General features: G+C 42.2%; 1 pseudogene; it reads right to left on the bottom strand.

Annotated features, from left to right (window-relative positions):
• The window catches only part of LOC135521617 (myomesin-3-like), a 91,095-nt pseudogene that overhangs the window by 34,736 nt on the left and 33,151 nt on the right, over positions 1–23,208 (bottom strand).

The raw sequence follows: 23,208 nt of genomic DNA, 5'->3' as shown, positions 1-23,208 counted from the left end.
CGTTTCCCCAAGGTGTCTGCAGCATTGTGACGTATTTGCAGGCATATCATTGGAAGATTGACCATAAGAGACTACATATTCCAGGTGTCCGCCCGGTGTCCTCCGTCGAAATTGGTGCGTCTTTTTCAGCTGCTGGTATTTTTCCATGCGATTCTGAGGGGAAAGCAGGCTTCCACGAACTGCATATCAATGAAGAGATATGTGAAAAAACACCTTGAGGATTGATTCTAAACAACGTTTGCCATGTTTCGGTCGATATTATGGAGTTAATTCGGAAAAAGTTTGACGTTTTGGTGACTGAATTTTCGGTTAGTTTCGGTAGCCAAATGTGATGTACAAAACGGAGCGATTTCTCCTACACAAAGATTCTTTCAGGAAAAACTGAACATTTACTATGTAACTGAGAGTCTCCTCATTGAAAACATCCGAAGCTCTTCAAAGGTAAATTATTTTATTTATTTGGTTATCTGGTTTTTGTGAAAATGTTGCGTGCTAAATGCTACTCAAAATGCTAAGCTAGCTTAGCATACTCTTACACAAATTAGTGATTTGCTACGGTTCAAAAGCATATTTTGAAAATCTGAGATGACAGTGTTGTTAAAAGGCTAAGCTTGAGAGCAGGTGCATTATTTTCATTTTATTTGCGATTTTCAGAAATCGTTAACATTGCGTTATGCTAATGAGCCTGAGGCTTTATTCACGATCCCGGATCCGGGGTGGGGAGTATCAAGAGGTTAACCCACTGTTCCTAGGCTGTCATTGTAAATAAGAATTTGTTCTTAAACTGACTTGCCTAGTTAATAAAAGCTTCAAAATATATATGTATATATTTTCAGGTATGTAGGCCAGCTTGGCTTAGTAGTGTGAAAAGGTTATACCTCAACCTATGTCCTTGGTATGGTATCCATACAAAGGCCTTTCAACATTTACATAATGGCTAACTGTGAACTTCAACACCTTCTCACAAAGCAATTGTTTTGAATACTGTATGCAGTGGATGTTGATTCTGCTCTTCACAAGTCCTCAGTGTCAGCCCTAGCTATGGAAACACAATTTCCCTAGTATAACATAACGGTGTATATATTAGTGAAACACCGGTGTTAGTCGAAAAGCACCTCTCCACAAAGTAACCCTCCACTTGGTAGGCTCCATCAGCACTGGGAGGCTCACAGGTGAGGAAAACATAGTCCTTTTGTACATCAGAAACCTTCAGGGCCAGAGGAGAGCCTGGGCCACCAGACAGCTGCAGACGCATCTGAGTAGGGGAGGGTATGGGGAAGGCATGAAAGAAGAGGGGAGGGAGGGAGGGGTGAGAGACAATAACACAATAAGACCCAACCAAATCATAAGAAAATGAAAAGATAATTACTTGACACATTGGAAAGAATTTACAAAAAAACTGAGCAAACCAGAATGCTATCTGACCCTAAACAGAATACTTGACCACTGTGACTGACAACATTAAGGAAATCTTTGACTATGTACAGACTTAGTGAGCATAGCCTTTGTTACGCACGTCTCTATGAAGAGGGAACGCAACACCCTGCTACAACTAAACTCTCCGTGAAGTGAAAAGAGGTATGGACTGTAGGCGTGAGTAAGGATGACAACAGGCAGAATGTGGTACTGTTTACAAGGACTTTATTCCTTTACACGGTAATATGGGGAAAAGGGGCTGGACGGAACCAAAGCAAAGAAAGTAAATCTCAAAGCCCCCTCTCTCCCCTATCTTACCTGCCTAACCAATACTTACCTAATTTAGCACCACCTGGTGCCCTAACCAAAATACAGGGGGTGGTCCGCCCAGGTCTTAACTATTGTGCCTAGACAGTGAATATACTACGGGTATATGTATGCCTGCGGGCCTCTTGCCTAAGCACTCCCTAGGTGCCTTCCCCTTCCCCCCTGGGAACAAATGAAACAGGAGAACAAATAATTTCTCAAACAAACTAAGAAACAAAGGACATCAAATAAGCTCAATCTGAGCAACAAACTCACTGAACATACCAACTGCTACCAACAACTAACATAGTAAATTATCCACAGCCATCAGCCTCCTCTCTCAGCAATGATTCTTTATCACATTCAATCTCTCTGCAATGACCTCCCAGCAATTAACCTCCTGAACAGAACACTGGCTTTTATATAGCTTCAGAATGAATGTGTAACTGGAGACAGCTGTGTCTTGACGAGGGGGCGGGGTCAGCTCTCCAATTAGCCATGGAGTCGACCAATCAGCTGCTTGAGGGATTTCAGGAAGCCATTTCCTGAAATAAACACACGCAAATACACAACGGACAACACAAGCTGGGGAACGTAACAGCCTTGCTAATGAGAAAGGCAGACCGAGCTCTCAAGAGAAGACAGGCTATGTGCACACTGCCCACAAAATGAGGTGGAAACTGATCTGCACTTCCTAACCTCCTGCCAAATGTATGACCATATTAGAGACACACATTTCCCTCAGATTACATAAACCCACAATATTTTTTTTTAAATCCAATTTTGATAAATTCCCATATCTATTGGATGAACTACCACAGTGTGCCATCACAGCAGCCAGATGTGTGACCTGTTGCCACAAGAAAAGGGCAACCAGTGAAGAACAAACACCATTGTAAATACAACCTATATTTATGTTAATTTCTGCTTCTTATTTTCCCTTTTGTACTTTAACCATTTGTACATCTTTACAACACCGTATATATACATAATATGACATTTGTAACGTCTTTATTCTTTTCGGAACTTCTGTGAGTGTAATGTTTACTGTTCATTATTTTTATTGTTTATTTCACTTTTGTATTTTATCTACTTCACTTGCTTTGGCAATGTTAACATATGTTTCCCATGCCAATAAAGCCCCTTGAATTAAAGGAGTAGAAATTAGAGGGGGCGAGATGAGGGAGAGAGGGAGAGAGGGAGGCTTGAAAGCCAGCAAGGTAATGTAATCCACAGCAGTTCAATTGAACCCTCCCACAAAGTCAGTCTGGAGCAGCCATGTGAAAGCATGGCCAGGGAAGGATGATGCATTGTCTGGAGGTAAGGTTAACAGGTCATCAAATCTGCATTCGTTATAAAGACAGAGCAAAGGAGAGCAGTAAAACAGAGACAGAGAAAAAGAGAGAGAGGAGAGATAGGTAGAGACAGAGAGATAGGAGTGAGAGATAGGAGAAAGAGAGAAGGGAATGAGGGAATTATGTTAAGAGGATTAAATAGATAAGATGTGACATGTGTTAGACCCGTTTTCTATTCTCGGAGGTTTTTGAGAGACTGTTGCTTTTGCACCAACAAAAAGAGTAGAGAAATGTCAAGTAAAATGTCTTCCCAACTCTCTTACAGTTTGTGCTGCAAGTGTGAGAAATTGAAGTTGGAATCCGTTGCGGTGAAACTGCCAAGTCTGTTTGCAACATTACAACAATAAAATGCGTTACTTCAAGCCACAAACCCTTATTTTCACCCTCGGACATCATTGCATGCGCCATAGAACAGCAATAACAATAACAAATAAATGTGCCTTGGGCGACCAGTGGCGCTGTTTCACTTTTCGCAGATCTCAGCTTTAAGGCCGATGAGTCATGACCAATTGCCTAGGTATCAGCATGATTGGTCATAAATGTCCTTGCGGTCAAATGTCAGACATCTCACTATTTTGACATATTCTATTGAGACCATTTTGAACGAGTAGACACCCTCAGTCCATAATTTTACTTTGCTGTACTCGGTGGTGAAGAGGTCCCTCCCTCCCTCCCTCCCTCCCTCCCTCCCTCCCTCCCTCCCTCCCTCCCTCCCTCCCTCCCTCCCTCCCTCCCTCCCTCCCTCCCTCCCTCCCTCCCTCCCTCCCTCCCTCCCTCCCTCTGATAAGCTATAAGGCTAAACTAAACACAGCCCTCGTCTCTTCTCTCTTACCTCCCATTTGTAATGCAAATTCTGAAAAAAAATCCACTTCCACTCCCTAATGACTAACTCCAGCATGAGTTAAGGACCAAGATTTTTTAACAAGACAGAAAATACAATGCATTGTTAGTGATATTGAGGTCTCACTCTGGCTGGGAGTTTGCAGTGGTTGGGATGAGGGAGAGAGGAGGGGCGACTGGTGTCATTAAATATTCAGTGGACGTGAATGTGGTGGGTTTAAATTAAGTGTGGAAGTGTTAGGTTTGTTACTGTTAAACCCAACCACAGACACCTGTGGGACCCAGATGTATCTCAAGGCCTTCAGGCAACTTTGGGGAGAAGCTACTTTTATTGTAGTGTTGGCTAGTTGCTTGAAGATCATAACAGGTCAGCTGGCAGCTGCCTTGCTCTTGCATTGTGGTTTCTTATTATTGCCTTAATGTTGGTATAGTGCCCCTACTGGCACCGAAATCTCACCACTGCCACCAAAGGTATGGTGGCCACATTTTCACCAGAAAAACCATGAACACTCCAAACTCAGACATGCTATTGTGAATGTTATAGGGAACATGCAACCTCACACCAGACCCACAGATACACACAAAACATCCCAGAACCTACCTTTGACAAAAATGGCTTTATGTTCTTTGACCCCCTTCCAGGTACGCAGACGCACCATGTACATGCCCTCCTGCTCCTTGTGCACGCCCTTCGGGGTGAGGGAAGCGGAGCGAAGGGCGGTCTGAAGCTCCACCCTGCTGGACTGGCGCAGTTGGACTCCTGTGGGAGGGAGGTGGCATTCTTGTGTGGGGGTCCTACTTCATTTATGCCAGTTTTCTTGGGGCCCAGCACCTTCTAGCAAGTGACGTACTTTACACCAGAATAATACAAAGAAGCTGAGGCAACAAAAAACAGCCCACTGGGCAGACATTGTTTGACTCAATGTTGTTTCCACATAATTTCTGTTGAACGAACATGGAATAGATGTTGATTTGACGTCTGTGCCCAGTGGGGCTTTTGGAGATTCACCTGAATTTTCACTGATTGTACAAAACATTAGGAACAGACTGAGGTAAATCCAGGTGAAAGCTATGATCCCTAATTCATGTCACTATCTAAATCCACTTCAATCAGTGTAGATGAAGGGCAGGAGACAGGTTAAATAAAAAAATTTAAGCCTTAAAACAAATGAAACATGGATTGTGTGTGTTTGCCATTCAGATAGTGAATGTTCAAGACAAAAGATTTAAGTGCCTTTGAACAGGGTATGGTAGTAGGTGCCAGGCGCACTGATTTGAGTGTGTCAAGAACTGCAACGCTGCTGGGGATTTCACACTCAACAGTTTCCCATGTTTAGCAAGAATGGTCCAACACCCAAAGGACATCCAGCCAACTTGACACAACTGTGGGAAGCATTGGAGTCAACACAGGCCAGCATCCCTGTGGAACGCTTTCAACACCTTGTAGAGTCCATGCTCCGATGAATTGAGGCTGTTCTGAGGGCAAAAGGGGGTGGAACTCAATATAAGGAAGGTGTTCCTAATGTTTTGTACAAATGTTTTGTATAAAGTATGGCTTGTATGCAGTTCAGACGATACAGCCAACAATTCCAATACAAGTTGATATTTGGGAAGGATTTTTACTAGCCTGGTCTAAGATCTGTTTGTACTATCTTGCCAACTCCTATAGTCATTGTCGATAGGAGTTGACAAGACCCCACAAACAGATCTGGGACCAAGCTAATATCCACTTCCACTCACCATCTCTGAACCAGGCCACGTCCTGTTGGAAGGGCAGCAGGGCTGAGGAGAAGGCACACTGCAGGGTCAGATTCTCCGCCTCTTTCACCCAGGTCGGAGGGAAGCTGAACTCAATAGAGCCTCCCGCTCCAGCATTGCAACTACAGAGGAAGAGGAGGAGGGGTGGGGGAAGGAGGAAGAGTAAGACTATAAGGAAGAAGGAAAAGGAGTTTGTCGGTGGGAAAGTTGGGCGAAGAAGAGGAGGGGAAGGCAAAAGAAGAAGAGAAATAACCGACAGGCAAGAACAAACATATAGATGGGAAATAATCCACCGAGATGAGAACTAATTTTCCCACCATCTCCAACCTCATGATGACGTAATGTCAGATGAAGTTGAGGTTTGCCATCTGGAGGACACTGGTGTTATCCCATTATTCTTGGCAAGCAATGAGTAAGAAGCCGTGGTCTCCCTCAGATTCTCTCACTTGTGGCAGCAGAGTGAAAAATGCCCAATGCAAAGAGGACCTTAATTAACTGGATGATGGCCCAGATACGCCAACTGGCATGTACTAGTAATGGAAGGGGGGATATTTTTCATCTTCAGGAATGCATGCACGCACGCACACAAGCACAAAGGACACACACACACACACACACACACACACACACACACACACACACACACACACACACACACACACACACACACACACACACAAACTTACTCCTTCTCTGGCACGCATGCATCCTTTTCCTGAAAAGGCCGCCCTCGCAAGGAGATAAACATAGAATTAATGAGAGACAGGAATTGAGAAAGTATTCAGACCCCTTGACTTTTCCACATTTTGTGATGTTACAGCCATATTCTAAAATTGATTACATTTATTGTTTTTCTCATCAATCTCACACAATACGCCATAATGAAAACAGGGTTTTAGAAAAAAAAAAAAAAAAAAACTTACTTGCATAAGTATTCAGAACCTTGGCTATGAGACTCTGGAAAGGCACACACCTGTTCATATAAAGTCCCACAGTTGACAGTGCATGTCAGAGCAAAAACCAAGCCATGAGGCCGAAAGAATTGTCCGTAGAGCTCCAAGACATGATTGTGTCGAGGCACAGATCTGGGGAAGGCTACCAAAAAGTTTCTGCAGCATTGAAGGTCCTCAAGAACACAGCGGCCTCCATCATTCTTAAATTGAAGAAGTTTGAAACCACCAAGACTCTTCCTAGTGCTGGCTGCCCAGCCAAACTGAGCAATTGGAGGAGAAGGGCCTTGGTCAGGGAGGTGACCAAGAATACGATGGTCACTCTGACAGAGCTCTGGAGTTCCTCTGTGGAAATGGGAGAACCTTCCAGAAGGACAACCATCTCTGCAGCACTCCACTAATCAGGCCTTTATGGTAGAGTGTCCATATGGAAGCCACTCCTCAGTAAAATGTACATGACAGCCTGCTTGGAGTTTGCCAAAAGCCACCCAAAGACTCTCAGACCATGAGAAACCAGATTCTCTGGTCTGATGAAACCAAGACTGAACTCTTTGGCCTGAATGCCAAGTGTCATATCTGGAGGAAACCTGGAACCATCCCTACGGTGAAGCATGGTGGTGGCAGCATCACGCTGTGGGGATGTTTTTTAGTGGCAGGGACTGGGAGACTAGTCAGGATTGAGACAAAGATGAACAGAGAAAAGTACAGAGAGATCCTTGATGAAAACCTGCTCCAGACCATTCAGGACCTCAGACTGGGGCGAAGGTTGACTTTCCAACATGACAAAGACCCACAACCAAGACAATGCAAGAGTGGCTTCGGGACAAGTCTCTGAATGTCCTTGAGTGGTCCAGCCAGAGCACGGACTTGAACCCGATCGAACATCTCTGGAGAGACCACAAAGTAGCTGTGGAGCGACGTTCCCCATCCAACCTGACAGAGGTTCAGAGGATCTGAAGAGAAGAATGTATGCCAAGCTTATAGCATCATACCCATGAAGACTCAAGGCTGTAATCGCTGCCAAAGGTGCTTCAGCAAAGTACTGATTAAAGGGTCTGATGTATGTAAATGTAATATATATATATTATTTTCTGCTTTGTCATTATGGGGTATTGTGTGTAGATTTATTAGAAGAAAAAAACAATATAATCCATTTTAGAATAAGGCTGTAACAAAACAAAATGTGGAAAAAGTCAAGGGGTTTGAAATCTTTCTGAATGCACTGTATGAAGAGTTCATTTCCAAAACTCTATATCCACAAATGTTTCACATTTTAGTTTTTTCATCATAAATGATTGCTTATGGGTGCCTTCATATGTGGGTAAAATGTTATTACTCTTCTCAGATTTTAGATGTGTATGAAAATGTGTTAGATGTGTAAAAATGCTATATATCAATTATTTAGCTGGAATGGAATGTTTGTATCCTGTTGATTTGACTGTGATATGTGGTTGTCTCTCCTAGCTATCTTAATAAGACGAATACTCTAAGCCACTCTGGATAAGAGCATATGCTAAATGACTAAAATGTCAAATGTAAATGTTCTACAAACAGATCTCATATTACTGTAGTGAATAATGTTCTTAAAAACTGGTTTTGAATATTGTATGTATCATATGTACAGTTATTTACAAGCGATTTAGTTATTTGTTACATTTGACTGTGTAAAGCATATCAGCACTACTTATTTCTCTGAGAGTGAGGCGGATATATAGCATTTAGCGAAGGAAAAAAAACATGATTATGTGTCTCTTTGAAACATAACAATCAAGTGATAGAAGTTAAACAAATACATGTCTATCACTGAACAACCCCATGCCATGACTAAATAGTGAAAAAACACACCAATCTTTTTCATAATGTATTTAAACAATAAAAGCTAACTGACAAACATGAAACTCTTCCTTTTCGGAGGTCCCCTTTTCCGTCTACAAAACAGGGTCTGGCCTAATTGTGAGATAAAACTGAAAACTACCAGGCCTTGTCAGATCCCATTCCCACCAACAGATCTGAAAGGTCGCAGACATGTTTCCATAATGATCTTTTTCTAAATTACAGACCAGGGCAATCATTCGCATGCACATCAATTTAATAACTCCCCATCTCTCCCTAACTTTCTCTCTATTTCAATCATTCCCTGCACGCCCCCATCATGATTATGATAAATGTGCTGGGGTTGCCCTTTTTTCTAGGGAGTAATCCACATTGGATAATAGTGTCTGTCTCCCTGCTCCACATGGCATAATGAAGTCTCAGCACCACACTAATGTCATTCTGCAATTCAAATCCCATTTTCTCCTCAGCAAGTGTGTATGAATGGCATTACATGCTGATAAAGCTTCATTCAGAGTGATTGCAAGTTCATTTCAAACATGCAGAGGACACCACCGTCTGTGTCCATTGATTGTGACTTGCACACCACTTTAAACAGTGTGTGACACAGTGAGTTTGTTATTGTCAATACCAGTTTGCTCCAGTTGTGTGTGATGCTGACACAATCTAGGAAGAGCAAGTAATTTACTAAGGCAACACAGCAGTGCTAAACAATATAGATAAATAATCTGTTGGTTATTAGTCAGTGTCTAATCACTACTCCGCATGGTCTCCCTGTGGGTGCAACCACCCTCTCTACTAGCTCAGTATCTAGGTGGAAGAGGGACATAGCCTATATAACATTACATTTGATTTGATTTATAGGGCTCCCTAAGCTGCCAGCAAATGTGAACAAATCGCACACTCTCTTTGTGTGCTGAAATATACATGACTCCGACTGGCGCTGAAATGGCAGCGATTCGTTCACCTGCCCCTCCCAATCAACTCCTTTATATACAGGCGCACACACACACACACACACACACACACACACACACACACACACACACACACACACACACACACACACACACACACACACACACACACACACACACACACACACACACACACACACACACACTCCCTCAACACACACTCCGATGAACCATAAGCATCCCTTCGCCATCCAATCCTCCTTGTATCCAGTCAGCTAAACCATGTCAGAGTACACGCAGCAGAGCCTCAGAGTCGTGTCTTCAAAGGCTCCGTCTTAGCGGAGGAGAAGAGAGTGAACTCCAAAAGGCTGCAGAGAAATTAAGAAGGACATTTTTCATTAGACGCTGCATGAAACTTACTTGGGGTCCAGGATTGCTCGATTGTGGCCTCGGCTCCTTGATATGCTGAATTGTGGAGTGGGGGGGACAAGGAGGAGGGAGAGAGAGAGAGGTGTGGGGAGAGTGCAGAGAGATAGAGGGAAAGAGAGAGAAAGAGAGACAAATCAATCCTGGCAAGGCCACTTTTATACACGTCACAACTAACATTCCCTTCAACCCATTTAAACAATGGAAGGAGAACGTGAGCAGGTGAACTATGGATGATAGGTGAATAGGAGCGCTTGGCCCCTTGAAGTGTCTCATTACTCCTTTGCCATTTAATTGATCTACGAGGGGAAGGAGTGTCCCGGTATTTTCGGGGCACCCTCACACTGTTTCTAGGCCATTAATGAATTACTCTTGTAATATTATTAACATCCCTTCTGTCAACAGAGTTGTTGTGGTGGTGTAACGAAAGGTCCAAAGTTCTGTTAATGTGGGCGGTAGACTGCAGACACCGTAGGTTTTTGGTTAGTTAATAAGCGGACTAACCCATTTAATATTAAGATGCTTTATAGGGGCAGTGAAATGTGTTGTTTTATAGTGACAGCCATAGTAGTACAGCATCCCTGGAGCAAATTAGGTTTAAGTGCCTTGCTCAAGGGCACATCGGCAGATTTCTGACCTTATCTGGTAGGGTATTCAAACCAGCTGTCACTTGTGCTCCCTCTCTGGCCTCTTGGTCACCAGGCTGCTCGTTATGGCGCACACCTGTCACCATCGTTAGGCGCTTCAGCGCATTATGCAACTCACCTGGACTCCATCACCTCCTTGATTATCTGCCCTATATGTCACTCCCTTTGGTTCCTTCCCCAGGCGTCATTGTTTCTGTTTCTGTGTCATGTCTGTGCTTTGTTCGTGTTTTGTATTATGTTACATTTATTAATTAAATGTATTCACTCCCTGAACTTGCTTCCCGACTCTCAGCTCACGAGTCTCAGTTACACCAGCGACCTTCCAGTTACTGGCCCAATGCTCTTAGCGCTAGGCTACACGCGTTTCATCACTCATAATGGCATGTAATGTAATGCACTAATCAGTTTAGATTGAAGGTGTAGGCTATTGATATGGCCTAGAACCCCAGTCATCTAGGTGCAATACGTCACTACAGATGGAAACTGGATCAAGATGATTTCGAAATAATTGGTATGGATGAACGGTGATTTAAATCCCATAGACGTATGAATGAGCATCCCTTTAGGTTGTCTCACATGAGTTAAACAAGTATGGACTAGTATGGAACAGGAAAGGGGAAATGTGACATGGTTACCCATTTAACATTTTGAATGTGAGCCAGAGGAGCAATCTGCATGCAGGAATACCATGTCCATGAAAGCTGTCAGAATCAGCAGCTATTTGCAGTTGACTCTTGGCAACCACCTCGAACTCCCCAGCATCCTCAACAGAGCACCTGGGGATGGGGAAGGGTGATGACTCATATGTTTGTGCCACCATCTTGGCTCCAGGCTGAGCCCAAAGCTCAATCACAAGACATGTCAACATTCTCATGTACAGTGCCTTCAGAAAGTATTGTTACAACCTGAATTTAAAATGGATTAAATGTAGATGTTTTGTCACTGGCCTACACACAATACCCCATAATGTCAAAGTGGAATTATGTTTTTAGAAATTTGTACAAATTGATTAAAAATGAAAAGCTTAAACATCTTGATTAAACGTATTCAACCCCTTTGTTATGGCAAACCTAAATAAGTCCAGGTGTAAAAATGTGCTTAACAAGTCACACAATAAGTTGCATGGACTTGCATGTGTCTAATAATAGTGTTTATCATTTTTGAATGACATCTTTGTACCCCACACATACAATTATCTATAAGGTCCCTCAGTTGAGCAGTGAATTTCAAACACAGATTCAACCACAAAGACCAGGGAGGTTTTCCAATGCCTTGCAAACAAGGGCTCCTATGGGTAAAAATAAAAAAGCAGACATTGAATAACCCTTTGAGCATATTGAAGGTATTAATAATACTTTGGGTAGTGTATTAATTCACTCAGTCACTACAGAGATACAGGTGTCCTTCCAAACTCAGTTGCCGGAGAGGAAGGAAACCCCTCAGGAATTTCACCATGAGGCCAATGGTGACTTTAAAACAGTTACAGAGTTTAACCTCTTACACCTATGGTGGCGCTATTTCATTTTTGGAAGAAAAACGTTCCCGTTTTAAACAAGATATTTTGTCACAAAAAGATGCTCGACTATGCATATAATTGCTACTGTTCGAAAGAAAACACTCTGACGTGTCCAGAAATACAAATATCTTCTCTGTGCGTGCCCTTTAACGTGAGCTTCAGGCAAAACCAAGATGACTTGGCATCCAGGAAATGACAAGGATTTTTATAAAAAGTGAGGCTCTGTCTTTCATGATCTCCTTTGCACATATGGCTGTGAATAGCCCGCAAGAGGAATGAGTCTGACCCAATAAGACAGGAATGGACTTTATCCAGTGTCGTTTCCCCAAGGTGTCTGCAGCATTGTGACGTATTTGTAGGCAGATCGTTGGAAGATTGACCATAAGAGACCACATTTACCACGTGTCCGCCCGGTGTCCTGCGCCGAAATTGGTGCGCAAAAGTCACCTGCCAGTATTTTTCCATGGGGCACAGAGAGAGAAGCAAGCTTCCACGAACTGCATGTCAATGAAGAGATATGTGAAAAAACACCTTGAGGATTGATTCCAAACAACGTTTGCCATGTTTCGGTCGATAATATGTAGTTAATCCGGAAAAAGTTTCACGTTGTAGGTGACTGCATTTTCGGTTCGTTTCGGTAGCCAGGCGCAATGTAGAAAACGGAACGATTTCTCCTACACACAGACGCTTTCAGGAAACACTGCACATTTGCTTTGTGGCTGGGAGTCTCCTCATTGAAAACATCAGAAGCTCTTCAAAGGTAAATGATTTTATTTATTTGGTTATCTGGCTTTTGTGAAAATGTTGCGTGCTACATGCTACACAAAATGCTATGCTAGCTTTGCATACTCTTACACAAATTAGTCAATTTCTATGGTTCAAAAGCATATTTTGAAAATCTGAGATGACAGTGTTGTTAAGAAAAGGCTAAGCTTGAGAGCAAACGCATTATTTTAATTTTATTTGCGATTTTCAGAAATCGTTAACGTTGCGTTATGCTAATGAGCCTGAGGCTTAGTCACAAACCCGGATCCGGTTTGGGGAGTTTCAAGAAGTTAATGGCTGTGAGAAAACTGAGGATGCATCAACAACATTGTAGTTACTCCACAATACTAACCTAATTTATAGAGTGAAAATAAGGAAGCCTGTATAGAATAAAACATATTCCAAAACATGCATCCCGTTTGCAACAAGGCACTAGAATACAAGGTATTGTGTGTAGATGGGTGAGAGAAAAATATATTTAATCCATTTTGAATTCAGCCTGTAACACAACAAAATGTGGACTCAGTCAAGGGGTGTGAATACTTTCTGAAGACAGTTCACTCTCATATTCACTCAGAAGGAAGGGGGAAATGGAAGAGGAGAGTGGAAGTAACTACAACGTCTTGAACAGCAGGGTGCTAAAGGCATACATATGAAAATCCTTTCGTTTACCTTCTGATTTCCAGCGAGTTGAGGCCAAACTTCTTCTTCAGACTGTAGTTCCAGGCCTGGCCATAGGTGTCCCATCCTTATTCCTGGGATGGAGAGAGTTAATAACAGTCCAAATGACTAACAAAACTTAACATAAACTAACAAAAATCCCAATTAAATGTAAACATGCCCACTGTTATGCAATGTTCCTGCCCAATGCTAATTATGCTAATCTCTGCTACGCAACAGTTAACATGACTCCTTTAGCATATAGATGGCTTTTGATCTCACATTTCTTCTTGAGCTCCGTCTCAGTCGAGTCAAGACTCTCGAAGCTCATTGGGATGCATGCGTCCCGTGTGGGATTGTTCAACTCATAAGCCGCAGGTCATCTGGTCCACAGCTCTGACTATGCTCAGGCATGAATACTGAACACATATTCTTTTCATCAGCTAGTCTTTTAGTGCATCTGCTTATCAAGGATGATGGTTATAGGCTTATACCGAAGCAAATAAGGTAATTTCACCCACAAATATCAGAGCAATATTCCAATTCAGGAATCAAAGGTTAACATGACAAAAACCTGTGTAGCTACATAATAAGAATACTGTAACCTATCCGTCTTCAGAGATTTTCAATTAGCCTTGTCTGAGTGCTTACCAGGTGACCCTAGGTGGTGGGCATCCCTGGATGGTGCAAGAGAGTTTGACCCCCATGCCCTCCCAAACCATGTGGGCTCTTAGCGGGATAAGGAAGTCTGGGGCCTTATGACTCAGGTCCTCCAGATACTTAAAATGGATGGAAGCCTTCTGCACAGCCTGGAATACAGCTGGTACGTCTCAGCATCTGACCGTAAGGCACTACAGAGGGTAGTGCGTACGCAATCCAGGACCTATATACCAGGCGGTGTCAGAGGAAAGCCCATAAAACTGTCAGAGACTCCAGTCACCCTGGTTATAGACTGTTCTCTCTGCTACCGCACGGCAAGCGTTACCGGTGCGCCAAGTCTCAGACCAAAAGGCTCCTCAACAGCTTCTACCCCCAACCCATAAGACTTCTGAACAATTAATCAAATGGCCACCGGACTATTTACATTGACCCCCTCCATTTGTTTTGTACACTGCTGCTACTCGCTGTTTATTATCTATGCATAGTCACTTCACCCCTTCCTACATGTACAACTTACCTCTAACCTGTACCCCCGCACACTGACTTGGTACCGGTACCCCTGTATATAGCCTCATTATGGATATGTTATTGTGTTACTTTTTATTATTATATTTTTTAAACTTTAGTTTATTTGGAAAATATTTTCTTTACTCTTCTTGAACTGCACTGTTGGTTAAGGGCTTGTAAGTAATAATTTCACCGTAAGGTCTATATTGTTGTATTTGGCGCATGTGACAAATAAATTTGAATACTGGTCAACTGACATAAGGCAAAGAAACGTCAAAATCTCAGTAAGCCACGGGGAATGTAGGGATGTCAGCGTGAGCGACATATAACTACAATGGTTAAATGAGGCCATGTTGATTTTCCACTGGGCAACGTTTTTTATACATTCGGCCCTACTGAATTCACAATACTGGTGGCCTATAATTCAGTGTCCAGAGTGTCCGTGGATATCTGTATGTGATGAGATCACAGCAGACTCTTACCTGTCTACGCAAGGCCATGTGGTCACAGCGTTGGCGGACATAATGCTGTTCCCTGAGCACCTCCACCTCCACCTTCTCAGCCTCATTTCCAAACAGGGTCCACTTCTCTCCAGTTCTCAGACCCTGTTCATCCGCTGCCATGGTTTCCTTCAGGACATCCTTATCTAGAACAGAGCACCAAGAGATTCTCTGATTCTCCTATTGGCAAACGCGCATACATTACATGCACCAACTCCTTGTGACACGGAGGCTGTCCTAATCATGGAAATATAAATAAGCAATAACGCACGAGGGGGTGTGGTATATGGCCAATATACCACCGCTAAGGGCTGTTCTTAAGGACGACGCAACGCGGAGTGCCTGGATACAACCCTTAGCCGTGGCCTTATACCACAAACCCCTGAGGTGCCTTACAGCTATTTTAAACTGGTTACCAACGTAATTAGAACAGTATAAAGAAATGTTTTGTCATACCAATGGTATACGGTCTGATATAGCACGACTTTCAGCCAATCAGCATTCAGTGCTCGAACCACCCAGTTTATCATGATATTTATATGGTCCTGATAAGCACATCTTACATGATCTTATAATAGATCACTGATATTGCAGAATTTGTGCATGTACTGCAGGCGTGCCAGTACTGTAGTTCTATTGTGCTAAACTCATATAGACTCAATACACCTTGTTTCTTGTTGTCTGCTGACAAACGCACTGAACATGCCCACCCCAAAATCCAAAGCAGAAACAAAATCATGAGCAACAAATGTTGTTGTCAAGGCAACACTGCAGCCTCTCTGAGATAACAGTTTAACTGTGAGGATGTCGTTGGAGGAAGAAGGGGAAAGGACAAATTGGACAAAGCACAAAGAATACAGCAATATAAATCATACAGCTTGTGCCTGCCGAAAGTCGATACAATATATCACCTTCAAGTAGGTTTTGGTTTTGCTAAGGTTTTGTGTATGGGGATGGTTGGTATGGTTATACATCTGCCTCTGTTGCCAGTGGTTGCGGTTTTGAATCCAGCGTTAAAAAGTCGTTTTTTGTTGTTTTGTTTTTAAGCTTTACATGTCGGCCCCAGCCTCAAACTCAGTTCCTGTATGTAGCAAACTGACCTGCTCTGCCCATTCATCACCATTTACCCATTGTTGTCTTAGCTCTCCTGATCAATACCTGTGATTGCTTTATGCCTCTCCCGAATGTCAATATGCCTTGTCTACTGCTGTCTTGGCTAGTCCTGATTGTTTTACTTCACTGTAGAGCCTTCAGATCTGCTCCAAATGCCTTAGATAGCTCTTTTGTCCCACCCCACACACATATGGAGACTCACCTCGCTTAACTGGTGGCTCCAGAGACAAAACCTCTCTCATTGTCACTCAACACCTAGGTTTACCTACACTGTACTCACATCCTACCATACCATTGTCTGTAAATTATGACCTGAATCTATTCTACCACGCCCAGAAATCTGCTCCTTTTATTCTCTGTCCCCAACACACTAGACAACCAAATATTATAGCTTTTAGCTGTACCCTTATCCTACTCCTCCTCTGTTCCTCTGGTGATGTAGATGTTAACCCAGGCCCTGTAGCCCCCAGTTCCACTCCTATTCCCCAGGCGCTATCATTTGTTGACTTCTGTAACCGTAAAAGCCTTGGTTTCATGCATGTTAACATCAGAAGCCTCCTCCCTAAGCTTGTTTTATTCACTGCTTTAGCACACTCCGCTAACCCTGATGTCCTAGCCATGTCTGAATCCTGGCTTAGGATGGCTACCAAAGATTCTGAAATGTCCATCCCCAACTACAAATCTTTCGTCAAGATAAAACTGCAAATGGGGGTTGAGTTGCAATCTACTGAAGAGATAGCCTGCAGAGTTCTGTCATGCAATCCAGGTCTGTGTGCAAACAGTTCAAGCTTCTACTTTTAATAATCCACCTTTCCAGAAACAAGTCTCTCACTGATGCCGCTTATTATAGACCCACCTCAGCCCCCAGCTGTGCCCTGGGCACCATATGTGAATTAATTGCCCCCCATTTATCTTAAGAGTTTGTACTGTTAGGTGACCTAAACTGGGATATGCTTAACACCCTGACCTACCTGCCCTCTAAATGCACCTCTGCTGTCTTCAACCAGGATCTCAGCTCTCATTGCCTCATTGCCAGCATCAGTAATGGGTTCGCGGTCAAACGACCACCCCTCACTGTCTAACCCTCCCTAAAACACGTCAGCAAGCAGGCCTTTCTAATCGACCTGGCCCGGCTATCCTGGAAGGATATTGACCTCATTCCGTAGTGGATGCCTGGTTATTCTGTCATGCCCTGATCTGTTTCACCTGCCCTTGTGATTGTCTCCACCCCCTCCAGGTGTCGCTTATTTTCCCAATTGTATTTATCCTTGTGTTTCCTGTCTCTCTGTGCCAGTTCGTCTTGTATGTTTCCAAGTTTTTCCCGTTCTCCTGTTTTTTGCATTCTCCTTTTTCTAGTCCTCCCAGTTTTGACCCTTTCTTGTTTCTGGACTTTGTACCCGCCTGCCTGACCATTCTGCCTGCCTTGACCACGAGCCTGTCTGCCACTCTGTACCTCCTGGACTCTGATCTGGTGTTGACCTTTTGCCTGTACACGACCATTCTCTTGCCTACACCTTTGGATGAATCAACATTGTAAGACTCCAACCATCTGCCTCCTGTGTACGCATTTGGGTCTCTCCTTGTGCCTTGATATATTCCTCACCATCTTAAATAAGCATGCCCCATTCAAAAAAATTGAGAACTAAGAACAGATATAGCACTTGGTTCACTCCTGACTTGACTGCCCTTGACCAGCACAAAAAACATCCCGTGGCGTACTGCATTAGCATCGAATAGCCCCCGCAATATGCAACTTTTCATGGAAGTTAGGAACCAATATACACAGGCAGTTAGGAAAGCAAAGGCTAGGTTTTTCTAACAGACATTTGCATCTTGTAGCACAAAATGTTCTGGGACACTGTAAAGTCCATGGAGAATAGGAGCACCTCCTCCCAGATACCCACTGCACTAAGGCTAGGAAACACTGTCACCACCGATAAATCTACGATATTCGTGAATTTCAATAAGTATTTGTCTATGGCTGGCCATGCTTTCCACCTGGCTACACCTACACTGGTCAACAGCTCTGCTTTCGACTCTGTCAATCACTGCATTCTTATCGGCAGACTCAACAGCCTGGGTTTTTCAAATGACTGCCTCACCTAGTTCACCAACTACTTCTCAGAGTTCAGTGTGTCAAATTGGAGGGCCTGTTGTCCGGACCTCTGGCAGTCTCTATGGTCATCTATGGTCATCACCCCCACCCTTCCCAACCAGCTATGGATCTGGAAACACTTTCTATGTCTTCCACTAGATGTCCTCATTCAGTAGAGCATGCAAATCCCGCAAACTTTTACCCTTTCAGACGAAAAACAGTGTGTGTCGCGAGAAAATACATGTGCGTTAGGGCGCGAATTGGACACAGACCTTCCTCTGTTCCAGCTTGCCTGAGAAGAAGTACGATTGTCCGGTTGTAATGCCAATCGTTTTGTACGTTTATAACATCCTAAAGCTTGATTCTGCACTTAGTTTGACCAGTTTAGTCGACATATAATATGTAATTTTGAAGTTTTGATGCGCAACTGTTCTGGACCAGAAGTCATTTTTGGTGCATTTGAGCTGAAAGTGGTAGCATATGCTACTATATGGACACCCAAACTGAAACAAAACAATGTATTGGGTAAGTATGACTCCTTCCACTACATTCTGATCGAAGACCATCAAAGGTAAGGGAATATTTATGTTGTAATTTTGTATTTCTGTTGACTCCAACATAGCGGAGAAATATTGCTTACGTCTGAGCGCCATCTCAGATTATTGCATAGAGAACTAATTCCGTAACGTTAAAAATAAATGTGACACAGCGGTTGCATTGAGAAGCAGTGTATCTTTCTAACTATATGTAGAACATGTATATTTAGTCAAAGTTTATGATGTGTATTTCTGTTATCTGGCGGAGCTTTCTATAATTTCTCCAGACATTTTTGAGCATTTTCTGAACATGGCGTCAATGTAAACGGAGATTTATGGATATAAATGGCATATTATTGAAAAAAACATAAATGTACTGTGTAACATGTCATATTACTGTCATCTGATGAAGATTTTCAAAAGGTTAGTGAATTATTTTTCTTTTAATCCTGCGTTTGTGATTGCATCTTTTGTTTGACAAAATGGCTGCATATCGTCTGTGTCTTTGTGGTGGTTTGACATAAATATGTGCTATGTTTTCGCCGTAAAACATTTTTGAAATCTGACACGCTGAGTAGATGAACAAGGTGTTTATCTTTCATTTGAGCTATTGGACTTGTTAATGTGTGGAGGTTAAATATTTCTAAGAATATTTTTGCATTCTGTGCGTCACCGTTTGAGTTGAGCAGGGGGGTGTGGTTCCCGCAGGGGAACCTGTACCGTTACTACAAATACCTAGGTGTCTGGTTAGACTGTAAACTCTCCTTCCAGAATCACATTAAGCATCTCCAATCCAAAATTAAGTCTAGAATCGGCTTCCTACATAAGCATTCTTCACTCATGCTGCCAAACATACCATCGTAAAACTGACCATCCTACCGATCCTCGAATTCGGCGATGTCATTTACAAAATAGCCTCCAACACTCTACTCAGCAAATTGGATGCAGTTTACCGATCAATTTACCAATTCTGCCACTTGGAGGCCATTTGGGAACATTTGGGCAAATCATGAAGGACATTCTTGAAGTTATCAGTGTGAAACTCTGCATATACACAGTTGCCCTCTTGTGGACACCATCTAAATGACCTCCTTTCTTTTGTATTTCAAAGATGATTGTAAAAAAGAAACGCAAAAAAAAGTTTTTTTCTGTGTTTTCTTTTACCAGATCTAATGTGTTATATTCTCCTATATTAATTTCACATTTCCACTAACTTCACAGTGTTTCCTTTCAAAGGGTATCAAGAATATGCATACCCAGTTAGATTTGGGTAAGTCATTTTAGGCGAAAATTGAAAAATAGGGGCGGATCCTTTTAAAGATTCCGAGTTAATGCCTAAACTTAACCCTAACCCTACAAATGAGGAGTTTGTGCTTCAAAAATTTGACATTTGACATTTGAGAAACATGGATCAAATCAAATCAAATTTGATTGGTCACATACACATGGTTAGAATATGTTAATGCAAGTGTAGCGAAATGCTCGTGCATCTAGTTCCGATCATGCAGTAATCTAACAATTCCACAACAACAACCTTATACACACAAGTGTAAAGGGATGAATAAGAATATGTACATATAAATATATGAATGTGCGACGGCCGTGCGGTATAGGCAAGATGCAGTTGATGGTATAGAGTATAATATATACATATAAGATGAGTAATGTAGGGTATGTAAACATTATATAAAGTGACATTGTTTAAAGTGACTAGTAATACATTTATTACATCCTATTATTAAAGTGGCTAGAGATTTGAGTCTGTATGTTGGCAGCAGCTACTCAATGTTAGTGATGGCTGTTTAACAGTCTGATGGCCTTGAGATAGAAACTATTTTTCAGTCTCTCAGTCCCAATTTTGATGCACCTGTATAAATAAATTCATTAAAAATCCTACAATGTGATTTTCTCGATTTTTTTTTCTCATTTTGTCTGTCATAGTTGAAGTGTACCTATGATGAAAATTACAGGCCTCTCTCATCTTTTTAAGTGGGAGAATTTGCACAATTGGTGGCTGAATAAATACTTTTTTGTCCCACTGTATGTATTACATTCCCTAAATCCCGTAACCACATTTCAAAGGTAAGTACAGTCTTCAATTTCCAAAATTGCAATATGAGCCTTTTGGCTTATAGAGTACAAAGAGAGACAGCTTCTCCTCCTGGTTATTCCCATCAACTGTACCAAACAGAGCAATCAATGGGTCTGGGGCTAGAACTCTATCAAAGGCTTTAGATAAGTAATAAAAAATGAGAGCCCAGTAAGCATGTAATTTAGGACTGTCTGAAATAATTGGGTCAACGTCCCCTCATCCTGCTTGCACCTCTCACACAGTGGTGAGGTGTCCGGGAATATTTTATGCAGTTTTACTTTTGAGTAATGTAACCTGTGTATCACCTTAAACTGAACAAGGTTGTGTCTGGCATTCACTGAACTGTGGTTTATATTCCTGAGAGCTTCTACCCAGTCCTCATCTGAGATTTCTGAACCAAGTTCTTGTTCCCAAGTCCTTTTAATAGTGTCTGTGGATACCTCTATGTGGGCCTGTAGCACATCATACAGTCTAGAGACCGACCCTTTTGAATGGGGTTTGACAAGGATCAGGCTATCTAATGTAGGATTATTTGGCTTCATGCCATACTGTGGGATATGTGTCCTTAAGAAATTCCTGATTTGGAGGTATCTGAAAAAATGTATTGTTGGCATGTTGAACTTTCCCTGTAATTGTTGAAATTAAGCTAACTGACCATCCATGTATAAATTAACAATTGTTGTGAGCCCCTTTCCCTCCACAGTGAAAACACCATTTCATCCAATGCAGGGTGGAAAGCATGATTCAGGCAAATCGGGCTGTCAATGTAAACAGTGGGTGTGTTACGAAAATACCTAATCTGTTTCCAGATCTTAAGAGTATGACAAATGACTGGATTGGTGTCATAAGTGGCTTTTTTCACATATGATGGACTATTAAGAAGTGCAGGGAGTGAGAAACGTTGACAGGAGGCCTGCTCAATCAAAAGCCATGCAGGCATATCATTCTGTCTCATCTCAGGTAAACTTTCCCTCCAGAAAGACACAATGTTCAGATTAGCAGCCCAATAATAATGTTTAAAATGAGGAAGGCCAAAGCCCCCCTCTATCTTGTACTTGCATAAATGCTTCTTTGAAATTCTGGCTGACTTGTCATCCCATAAAAAATGGAATTACTATTGAATCCAGTTTCTTATAGCTTTGTGGTATGAAATTGGGTAGACATTGGAAGAGGTAAAGAAACCTGGGTAGGACAACCATTTTAATCGCGTTTATACGACCAACCAAGGAGATAGGCAGAGTTGTCCAAAAATCTATATTTTGTTTAAGCTGATCATTTTTCATGTCCCATTTCACTTTCAATGGCTGATCAAGGTCTCTTGTCACTACAATGCCAAGGCTTGTGAACCTGTCCATCACTGTTCTAAATGGGATAGACTGCAGAAATTGCATATCCACAGGCTGTGACATTGGCATCAATTCGCTTTTTTGCCAGTTTATCTTGTAGCCAGAGAAGGAGCCAAATGTATTTATCAAGTTAAGGGGGGAATAGAAGTTTTAGGCTTAGATAAAAACAAAATAACATTGTCTGCATAGGGAAGGTTTTAATAGACACCGTGGGTACAACGTCTCCGATGCTCTTGCTAATAAACTCGCTCGGCGAGTCAGCGTATACATCAATGTTGTTGTCTGAGGAGAGATTGACATGCATATTATTAATGTTAGCAATATAATCTGCTATTATGCTCAGTAATTTTCCGTCCAAGTTGTCAGACCCCGGTGGCTTATCGTTGTTGATAGACAACAATCTTTTTTTCACCTCTTCCACACTCACTTTACGGAATTCAAAATGACAATGCTTGTCTTTCATAATTTGGTCATATGTACTTAGATGTGTTGTGTCAGCGTTTGTTGCTGGCATGTCATGCCTAAGTTTGCTAATCTTGCCAATTCATTTTTTTTTAAGTAGTTGGCAATATCAGTCGGGTTTGTGATGAATGAGCCATCTGATTCAATGAACGATGGAGCTCAGTTAGCCTTTTCCCCAAAATTTCATTTCAGGTGCTCATATATCTTTGTTTCATAGTGTAGTTTCTTCTTCTTTTTATTCAGTTTAGTCACATGATTTCTCAATTTGCAATACAATTTCCAATCTGTTGTGAAGCACAGACTTATTTGCCATTCCTTTTGTCTCATCCCTCTCGACCTCAATTTTTAATTCCTCATCCATCCACGAGGATTTAATCGTTTTTGCAGTCATTCGCTTAATGGGTGCATGCTTAGTAGTAACTGGAATAAGCAATTTCATGAATGTGTCAAGTGCAGCGTCTGTTTGCTCCTCATTACACACCACGGACCAACAATGAAAACCACAACA

The sequence above is a fragment of the Oncorhynchus masou genome, chromosome 30 (assembly GCF_036934945.1).
Source record: "Oncorhynchus masou masou isolate Uvic2021 chromosome 30, UVic_Omas_1.1, whole genome shotgun sequence".
NCBI lineage: Eukaryota > Metazoa > Chordata > Actinopteri > Salmoniformes > Salmonidae > Oncorhynchus > Oncorhynchus masou.
The sequence above is the reverse complement of the archived record's forward strand: the minus strand, read 5'-3'. Positions and strand labels throughout refer to the sequence as shown.